We start from the raw sequence: 10,617 nt of genomic DNA, 5'->3' as shown, positions 1-10,617 counted from the left end.
AGTCCCCATTTAGGCAGTTGGTGTTGTAAACCTCCTGTGAATAACAGTAGCTGATAAACGAACTCCTTAAATACAAAGTAGGATTAAGATTCCAAATTAAAGAGTATCTAGAGAATGAGCGGAGGTTAATGGAATGTTGCAATCAATCAATTAAAAGTTAATTAGTGGGTAAAGAGAAAGGCTCCTGTTAACAAACTAACAAACTAATTAGTCTTTGTGTTGGAGTAAACTTGATGAATGGATCCATGGGGGTTTTGTTTGTTTATTTATGGTATAATATTAAATTGAAAATGGAGTGAAGTTGTTGAAGGTTGATGATGATTACAGATTCACCTAGACCGAGAAATGAGAGGGAGTTTGCTTTACTGATTAGTAAGACTCACATGATATTTGTGAGGGAAGGTCGGTGTTGTTATGATGAGGAGCGTCTTCTTCAGTGCACCATCATACGTTTTCAATTTAGTGTTGGAAGATGTTGGGAAGGAAGTTGAGATGCTGTTAACAGTGGTTGGGGATCGAAAAAAGTTGTGTTGCAGGTGTTATGCATCTAAAAAAATTTGTTGCATAATTTATTATGCAGTCTCGAAAATGGTAGCATAACACGTGATGCAGCTATTATTGTAGGTGGATGACAAGTTATACAACCTTTTTTTTGCATAATTTGTTATGCAGTACAGAGAATGGTTGCACTACACGTTATGCAGCTACTTTTTGTTAGTATTGAAACCAACAAAAAAAAAGGCTGCATAACACGTTATGCACCTATAATAATATCTGCATAACATGTTATGCAATCGATAAAATGGATACATAACCTGTTATGCATCCGAAAATATGACTGCATAATGCGTTGTGCATCGAGAAAATTGTTGCACAATCTTTTATGCATCGAGAAAATAGATGCATAACCTGATATGCATCCGTAAATATGGATGCATACTGCATTATGCATCAATTTTTTTATGTAGCACTAAAATCAACCAAAACAATGGTTACATAACTTGTTATAGATGCATAACTTTGTTTTCCAAATGCCTAATTTGTTATGCAGTGGAGAAAATGGTTGCATAATTCGTTATGCGTCTGCAGAATGTGTTATGCATCGTTTTTGGTGGCTGCATAATGGTTATGTATCGAGTTTTCGAAAATTTTGCCTAAAATGATGATCACCTCCGATTTTTTTGTGAAAAACAAAAATTTGATATTCTTGTTTGTACTCGTTGCGTAACTCTCTTAAAAAGATTTCCAACGATATAAAATTTGTAAAATTCCAAGGCGCGAATTTTTAGATATGTTATATCCAAGTTGCGTTGCCAATTATACCCCTGATGCATAACCTGTCATGCGGATGCATAATCTGTCATGCATACATTTTTAATAATTTCATATAATTATGGGTGTCACGGAAATAATTATGGGTGTCACTGTACCAAAAACTAATTGTGGGTCTACAGTAAAAATATTATTTTTTCGGGTCTCCCCCTAATTTTCCCAAAACTAGTGTTGGGTTCAACGTCAAAGCTAAAAAAAGGCCCACAAAAAGTGCCATGACTAATGACCGGTTATTATGGATTTTTCTTCTTCTTAATAATACATAATGGATCGATAAAGGTTGCATTTATCCATCAGAAAATTTGACAGGCTAAATTTAATCTTCGACTATTAATCTTAACCATACATATTTTGGGTTACAGATATACACCATCTTATTGATGGGTTTCTGGAAGAGAGAGGGCTCAAACTTGGGTTCCTCAGAAATTTACACATTAAAAAAAATATAAAAATTACTTTAGAGGATTTTTTTTTTCTTTGGTATTTATTTCCTTTGATATTTATTTCCGAAGATATTTAGATTGCACACGAGAAGTTGAGAAGTCAAAATTTAATTTAGGTACTAAATTAACTTCAAAATAAATTTTATCAGGAATCCTAATAGGGGTACCAAAATGCTGAAAGATGTGCCAATACTATGTTTAGAGGTCTTTTGTCTTAGTTGGATTTTAGCACACCGAGAAACAATTTAGTACCCCTTATCAGCAATGTTGAATTTTATGAGCCAGGCTATAAAGTTTTTTGATGAGTGTTGTGGTAGAGTTAGTTACCAGGTCCAAGATGTTTTCCTTTTAATTACATCTTCCGACTTCCGGTATACACTACACACCCTAATTTCTGGACTTAGTGCAAGCATTACCTAAACAATGTGGTGTGCAAGGACTCACTTTTGACATATTGATGCAACGCAAACTAGGTTAAGCACAATTTTTTTCGTCCGCATCAAAGCCTAATATTTCTTTTTGATATTCTTATATGAAGAGCGTTTATAGAGTAGGTCAATCTCATTTGTTTTTATAGTTCTTCTGGGGAAACAAATTTTTTATATTTTTGTTATGTTTAGAGTTTGTTTTCCAAGATATCTATTATTTTTAGGCAACTATCCTAGCTTATCAAAACTCTTAAAATAAACTTCTAGACTATTCTAAGATTACCCTAATTAATAAATCCGAATTTTAATTATTTCTTACTAAAAATATCGTTAGGCCTTAGCTAAATGGCGTGAGACAGATGGTTGTTCTTCCTTAATTTTGGATCTTTAGGCAGAGCATGATAACTCTACTAAGCATAGGGTTTTCACTCCTAAAGATGATCAAGTAAATATCGATCTTAGACTTTGTAGAAGGAAGTTAAGTCAGGGTTCATATATTGCTGCTATTAGGGTGCTTACTTCCAATGGTGTAGCTCCCTTATCTGATAAGACTTTAGCAAATTTGCAGTTTAAACATCCTTTTGCACCGCTGCCTACTTTTCCTGTTGCGTCTAATGAGGTTGTTGCTGCAAATGTTAGCGCAGATATTGTTCTCAGCAGGATTAGAAGTTTTTCCAAGGGTATTTCATGTGGCAGAGACGGACTCCATGCTCAACATTTTCTCGATGCACTTAGTGGGCCTGTTGCAGCTGTTGTTGATGATATTCTAGCTTCCATCGCTACTATTTTTAATCTCCTTTTAGCTGGTAACTGCCCTTCTCAGCTTGGTATGTTTATTGCCAGTGCCCTCTTACACCTTTGCTTAAACCTGGAGGCGGGATTAGACATATTGTTGTCGGCACTATATGGACAAGGTTAGTCTCTAAAGTTGTTGCCTTTACTGTAAGTAAGGACATGACAAGTTATTTGAAAGATCTCCGATTCAGTGTAGGTGTACCATGTGGAGGGGAAGCTATTATACACTCTGTAAACTGTATCTTAGATGAGAAACGCAATTTGGATTCCATGTCCATGCTTTTGGTCGATTTTAGAAATGTTTTTAATCTAGTAGACAGATCAGCCATGTTGTGTGCAGTGCGACTTAAATGTCCTGGTCTATATAGATGGGTTGAATTTTGTTATACTTCGCCTCCAAGTTGTACTATGACACTTCCACTTTGTCTTCTTTGCAAGGTGTACAGCAAGGAGAGCCTTTGGGTCCCCTTCTTTTCGCTTTGACGTTGTATCCCATTGTATTGAAAATCTCTCAGCAATGCAAACTTGACTTGCAGGCTTGGTACTTAGATGATGATACCATCATAGGAGATACAATGATGGTCTCTAAGGCTTTTCGCATCATCAAGGTGAAGGTGTTGTTGTAGGGCTTGACCTAAACATTCAGAAAACTTAACTTTTTTGGCCTTCTTTTGATGAGAGGAGTACTCAGGTCGGTGTTTTTCCAGCTGATATTGGAAGACCACCTGTGGGGGTTAAACTTCTTGGTGGTCCTGTAAGTTTGGATACTTCGTTCTGTAGTCAGCTTTTTCTTGACAAAGTGCACAACCTACTCAGCTAATGATGTTCATCGGCTACATGATCTACAAGTGAATTGTTACTTCTTCAAAACTGTGCAGGTATGTCTAAACTTTATTTTCGTTTGCGTACTACTGCTCCTTGTTATGTGAAAGCTTCTCGGGCTATTTATGATACATATTTGTCCAAATACATGAGGAAATTGGTGTATGGTGATGATCCAGGTTATGGTTTGCTACAACATAGGATTGTCTCTTTACCTATACTAGATGGTGGCATAGGGATCTATTCTATGTTTAATACAACAGTATTGTTACTTGGCATCCTGTTCACATACCTTACACCTGCAGGAAAATATACTACAAGGTTCGGACTTTCCGGTAAAAGGCTTAGCATATCAAACTGCTTTTGACAATTTCCTTTAGGTTAGCGGTATAACATCGTCACAGTGTTGCAATCTCATTGTTTCCTCTCATCCTATGCATGCTTTGGCAGTTCAGTACTTTGCAGTTTTGACTAAGAAAATGTCGTCTCTTTTCAATATGTCAAGGCGAGATTTGGCATTGTGGCAGCGCAATAAAACTCCGCATGCACGGGATCATCTTCTTGTTATTCCAATGGATGGACTTGGACAGAAAATTGGGCCATGTCAGTTTTGAGAAGTGCTTAGTTATAGACTTGGTATTCCTTTATTTGTTGTTAACAGTTCCTGTCTTTGTTGCAATAGGGATGTGAATGTGTATGGTGATCATGCACTTTATTATGCTAGTGACGTTGGTTTTAAGTTTAGACATGATCTTGTTAGAGATACATTAGCGGATATTTGTTACCGTGCGAGTGTACCTTCTCGAGTTGAGGCAGCTTTGGGGTTTCTTTCTCATGATGGTGGCGATGCTAGGCCGTCTAACATCTTGGTTTACAATTGAGAGGAAGGGCGCGATACGTGTTTTGATGTGACTGGGGTTTCCCCTTTTGCTGGGGGTGGTCTGCAAGCTTTTACACCGAGTCTCGCTTAGGCTAAAGTCGTTGAGCACAAGAAGGTTAAGTACCTTGATGTATGTAGATACAATGGTTATAATTTTGGTACCTTAGCTTTTACTACCTTAGGTGAACTTGGTAGTGAAACTATTGAATTTTTGAAACGTTTGAAGCACTACATATCTATATATGATGTAAATATTAATGTCCGCAACTTTCTTTTTATTAGAATTGGTTTAGCTATTCGAAAAGGTGTTGGAACCCAACCTGTTTCTAGGCTCCCATCTAGGTTCTTGTAATAAATTTTCTTTTATTAAACAAATGTTTTTGGAAGAAAAAAAATATCTTTAGTAAAATACAAATAATCATGATTCTACAGGTGTTGGAGAAGATTCGTCCTCGAATCTTGCCAGTACCATGTTCTGCATGTATAACTTGTTGATGACAATCTTCAAAAATATGAACTGATGCAATGAGAATAATAATTACGTATCTTATGGAAGCAAGAGGTAGGCTGGGAACCCAAAACGGATATTCATAGGTACATTCAACAAGTTCTCCCTTATTACGGTAGATAAGAGAAACCATTTGTATATCACAATAATCAACAATTGGTTTACTCTCGACTATGGGAAAATAAATTATGTCATTATCTTCTTGATCTCCAAAAACAACTTCTTCAGTATGTTTATCATCTTCAGGAGCATTATTAAAAAAACATCAATATTATGTAGAACCAATATACCTTCGATATCTTCCATTATTTTTTCTCTTAATGCATTAAGATCTTATAGAGCACCTCCTTGACCTCGACTGATTTGTACTCTTGGTGACATCTTATCAAACCTAGAATCCACCTCGCTCTGATACCAACTGATGTAGATCGGAAGTGTTTAAAAGATTATAAAATCGCAGTGGATCAAAATTGAAAGTAACCTGTAGTATTATTCAGACCTCAAATTATTCTTATGAATAATGACTATGAACGAATGATTCAGACCTCGCAAATCCGAAGAATCACGACTATGGATATGATGATTATATAGACCTCAGGATGAACCTGAATATAAATAAAAATCACAATAAAGTTAAACAAAGTTTGACAATAACAAAACAATTTTAATAATCAAAAGAGTCTACTAATTTTCGTTTTTGAAGCTCATTATATAGATAACCCCCATAAACAAACCTTAAAATTAACAAAAATATAAAAAAAAAAAACTTGTTTCACAGGGTATAAACTACCTTTAGGAAACTTTCCTAATTTATTAAAACTCTTAAAATAAACTTCTAGACTATTCTAAGATTACCCTAACTAATAAATCCGAATTTTAGTTATTTTTCTACTAAAAATATCATTAATAAAATACAAATAATAATAGGAAAATAATAGGTTTAGTTTCCACCAGTCTCCCTTCATCAACATCCATTAAGATATCTGCCAGTGACATCTTAGCAAATCCTATTACGCTGCCATTAACTCAATTACGTGTTTTAGACTAGTCAAAATTTATCATTTGGTTCTGATCCAACAGTTTTGTAGACCCGGTTAAAGTACCATAACTTGTTCTTTTCTTTTTAACAAAGCCACGACATGTTTTAGCAAGTAAAATTATTTTATGTGTCTTATTTCCGATCATCACTGGTCAGGATTCATGAACCATGCATTAGTATGAGAAACTACGTATCTAACATGAAAACCCTTTGTTATAAAATTATAAGCATAAAATTTGAAACCGAAATTATACTGAGATTTGGAACCGAGATCTCCCTGATACAAAGCTATAGCAGTGTCTCGGTTAAACCGATATCCGATATTACATTGCTCCCATTATATTATTCTCAATGCTTGGTGTTTTTCAATGCAGTTATATATTCGCAGCATTTATGAGAACAATTTGAGTATTAGTTAGCAAGATTGACAACCAAAAGAAAACTTTAAGTAGCAAAATCTGACATTATTTTTGCAGAAAAGAATTACAACACCATCAAAGAGGCGGATATAAGTTGATGTCAGCGTAGTATAATGTAGCAACAATTGATGTTATTTCTGCAGAAAAGCTTTATAATGGCGTCGGAGATTTGGTCAGTATGTTATTATACCAATGACCTAAATTCGAAACTTATCAGCACCAAAAAATTTATCGGTAAAAAGATAAAAATAATTGAGGATTAGATCTCACGTACATAAGACGGTATACACTTTTTTTTCTATGCTTCAAACCACATTTATATTTTTTACTCTCTCTTCTTTTCCCCTCTCAAAAACTAGAGAAAACCTACCAAGTTTTTCTTCTTTTGCTCAGATCTAGTCCGTAAAGATTTCTTGTTTTTAGTAATATCAAACATAGTTATTTTGTTATTTTCAATAATATCTTCTCTATTACCGCTATTTTTATCTTCGTTATTAGGGAGGTTTTATCGACACTTTCTAGTGTTTCTTTTTAATAATTTGTTCATGTTTGGTTATCTTAATATAAGTACATCAGCGATTCAACACGGGCTAGGTCAAGTTCTTCTTGATCAGAAAAATAGATCTAGAGCAGAGTAGTTTAATAAGATCTCCGAGGTCAATATCCAAGCGATTCATCGTTACTCGCTAAATGACCTTGGTGATTTCCGATTCCAAGCCGAATCCAATTAAGTTTGGGCGATTAAATAGGTCACTAGGGATGATTTTAGGCGATTCTAAGCCATTTTCTTTTGAGTTACTTTAATACTGAATAAATGTTATATTAAACTATAATGTACTGGTTTAACTTTTAGCTTTCAATTTTGACCAATATTTTTTTTCAAGAGCTCTGCTATAATTGAGCCCTTCCCTGTGTTTTTTTTCTTTTCAGCTCTTTCCCTGCTTGATAAGGAGTTGACTTTTTTCAATCTACTTTTCCCTTTGCGAGTAAAACAAAATGTTATATTGAACTTATGTATAGTTTTAACTGTATCCGTGTTGCTAAATCATTACATGATAATATTAAAATTTTAATTTTAATTATGTGTAAGTCATGTTAATAGAAATGTATATGATCTACCAGACTCTAAGAATCTAAAAGTTCATCATACTATTAGGTTGAGTTTAGGCGAGTTCCAAGCCCGAACTCATTGCTCCAAGCTCCCCAACCAAGTAGAACCTGGGAGCGAGTTACATGCGGGTTGTACACTTCATATGAAGAATTTTTGGGAAAACTACTCCTCGTTCATGGGTGCATCTCTATTCTTAAAATAAAATGTATCAAAATTGTTGAATTGTAACTTCTAGTACCATTTCTTCTCGGATCTCAAAGTATAAGATTTGGATATTGTTGTTGCATATCGCTTTTCGCGATTTATTAGTGGTTTTCATCTTTCTTTGCAGCTGTTTCATATTATGATGTATTTGTTTGTCCTGCCATTATGTAAACTTTTCTATTTGAAATGAAATACTTATGATTTGACGATCAAATAAATAAATAAAATAAAGAACATAAATTTGATTAAAGCAATATAAATATTGAGCGCAACATTTGGGACACTGTGTTTTGACATATTTTACAATGGTCTTAGTTTATCTGAAGGATAACCATGTTTGACAACCAACATGGTGAGAACCCATGAAAAATAAAAAATGATTAGTTTTGATGAATGAGAAATTTGGATAAGTAATTTAACTCTTATAATTGTGTACATAAATTTAAGAATAAGCACCACCGTAAAGCTTATTGAATTCAGGATTTTTCATTAGTCAAAAGACAACAAGCGTATGCTTTGCCTCCAACCGAGCAGTGATCTATCAATGACAAGCATATCTATAGGAACAACAACAATGTTACAAAAGTTTGGGCCATCAGTAATGGTATTAAGCTGGTTATCCAACTGGGAATGTAACACCTGAAAGTGGAAAGCAATTCAAGCTATATTGTACAATTATACAACGAACAAGCTAGTACAACCTCAATGAGACAACCACAATATACTGCAAGAAATCAAACAAGATATATTCAAGCTTATGCAACTGAAGTTCAGTCACCAGATTTTATGATAGTTAAATCGAAAAATATTTGGTGCTGCAAAAGACCATGGAGGTGTTAGGATAGGAACAATCCAAAATTCAATACGAGTTTAAGATATCATGTTATGGGTACTGTTGCAACAATTCTTGTTAGAGATTCCATTTTTTTTTTGTCATGGTAAAATAATTTTGGATGCGATCCCCGCTGCAATGGTATGGACTCTATGGAAAAAGCACAATTGCGGAATTTTCGAACAAGTATGAGTTTAAAGTTGAAAATAATTTCAGCATCGAGGCTAAAGCTCTAGTCTTGTCATGGGCATCTGCCAAGGGCATCAGGGTTCATTTAAACTTTGCAATTTATGTTTTCAGTTGGGATTCTATTTTCTCTTTAAGGTAGTTTTTCATTTCCTTTTTAACCTCTGGTATGTTTTCTGATATTACCTCCCTCTAAAATAAATCTTCATGTTTAATAAAAATAAAATGATTCTATTTTTTTAATTTCTAGCTTTGGGTAGCTTATCTACAAAAAAAAAGAGACAAATAGTGAGCATTTATTTATACAAATGCAGATTGCTCGAAATTGAGTTTTAAGTCTTCACCATTTGGTCTCAGAAAGCTCACTTTACATACAAACTACGAAATCAACTTCATTTATATGTGAAACACTTTCTCTCTTTATTTTCTCTCGTTTCTCCCACCTTAAGAGAGAAATTGTTTTAAAAACAAATTTAAGAAGACCAAAAACTATCGTAACCCTTTTTTTTTTTTAGCTTTTATCCTCACCTCATTTGCATCATATTTAAATATTTTAATGTTATTTTGTTGCTGATATTTTGATTCATTTTTTCAGGGTTTGGAAAGTTGTAAATCTATTGATGTTATTTTAGTTCTTCAAAGTTGATGTATATGGAAACAACACCTATTTATTTATTTCTCTAGCAAAAAGAAAGAGAGAAAAAACAACAAAGTTATCATCTATCACTTCTTAAAAAAAGACAATGAAAACTCCATTATGGGTTCTACAAATCTTACTTATGTGTTCAATCTTCCTAAAAATTCTACTACAAATTAAAATCATCATATTAAACTTTAAAATGTAAAATGATGTTCCATTTAACTTGTACAAAATTATAAAAAATTTTATTTAAATATCGTTCCTTTGTAAATAAAAAACTATTTCAATGATCCCAATTCACCAACAACCCAAATTAGGAAGAGTTTTATTCTTATCAATCTTAAAAAAAAACATGTGACCTAAATATAAAATACCCTAAACCATCCCACGAACAACAACAACGAAATATCGAACTAGTTTAAGTAAAAGGTATTTCAATAACATAAAGGGTGTTCACAACACGTAAAAATATATCTTCTTTATTGTTAAGGTCTAATCTAAATCATATTTTATGCCATAAATAATCGGTTGTAATCGTTTTCTGGATTCGTCACCTAGATAGTTTTATCTAGTTTTTTTTCTCATTTTTTCTATGCCATTTTTATTTATATTCTTAGTTTATTTTGCTTCATTGGAAAATTTGGTTGTCCAACAAGGATCACTGAACTAAACTTTTTCGAACTTGGCACTATGGCTTTACTGCTTTAAGATATTTGGTATGAAGGAGCATAAGGACCCTATTCAACTTTTATGTCATAAAAAGGTGGAATATCCCTGTACAAAGTGTTAGAAGTGGATTACTTCTGCAATAATGCTATATAATTTCCCCCCAAAATTGACATTATAACGTGCCATGCGATGTGGCTCCTAATAAGGCATGTCGTTACGCTTTATACGAGTTTAAATAATTCCAATATTCGTGGATATTAAATGTACAAAGCAAGCAAGATTTTGACTACGTATTGGCGTTTTTTTTTG

Source organism: Papaver somniferum, chromosome 2 (genome assembly GCF_003573695.1).
Source record: "Papaver somniferum cultivar HN1 chromosome 2, ASM357369v1, whole genome shotgun sequence".
In the NCBI taxonomy this organism is placed as follows: domain Eukaryota; kingdom Viridiplantae; phylum Streptophyta; class Magnoliopsida; order Ranunculales; family Papaveraceae; genus Papaver; species Papaver somniferum.
This window is presented reverse-complemented; position numbering follows the sequence as displayed.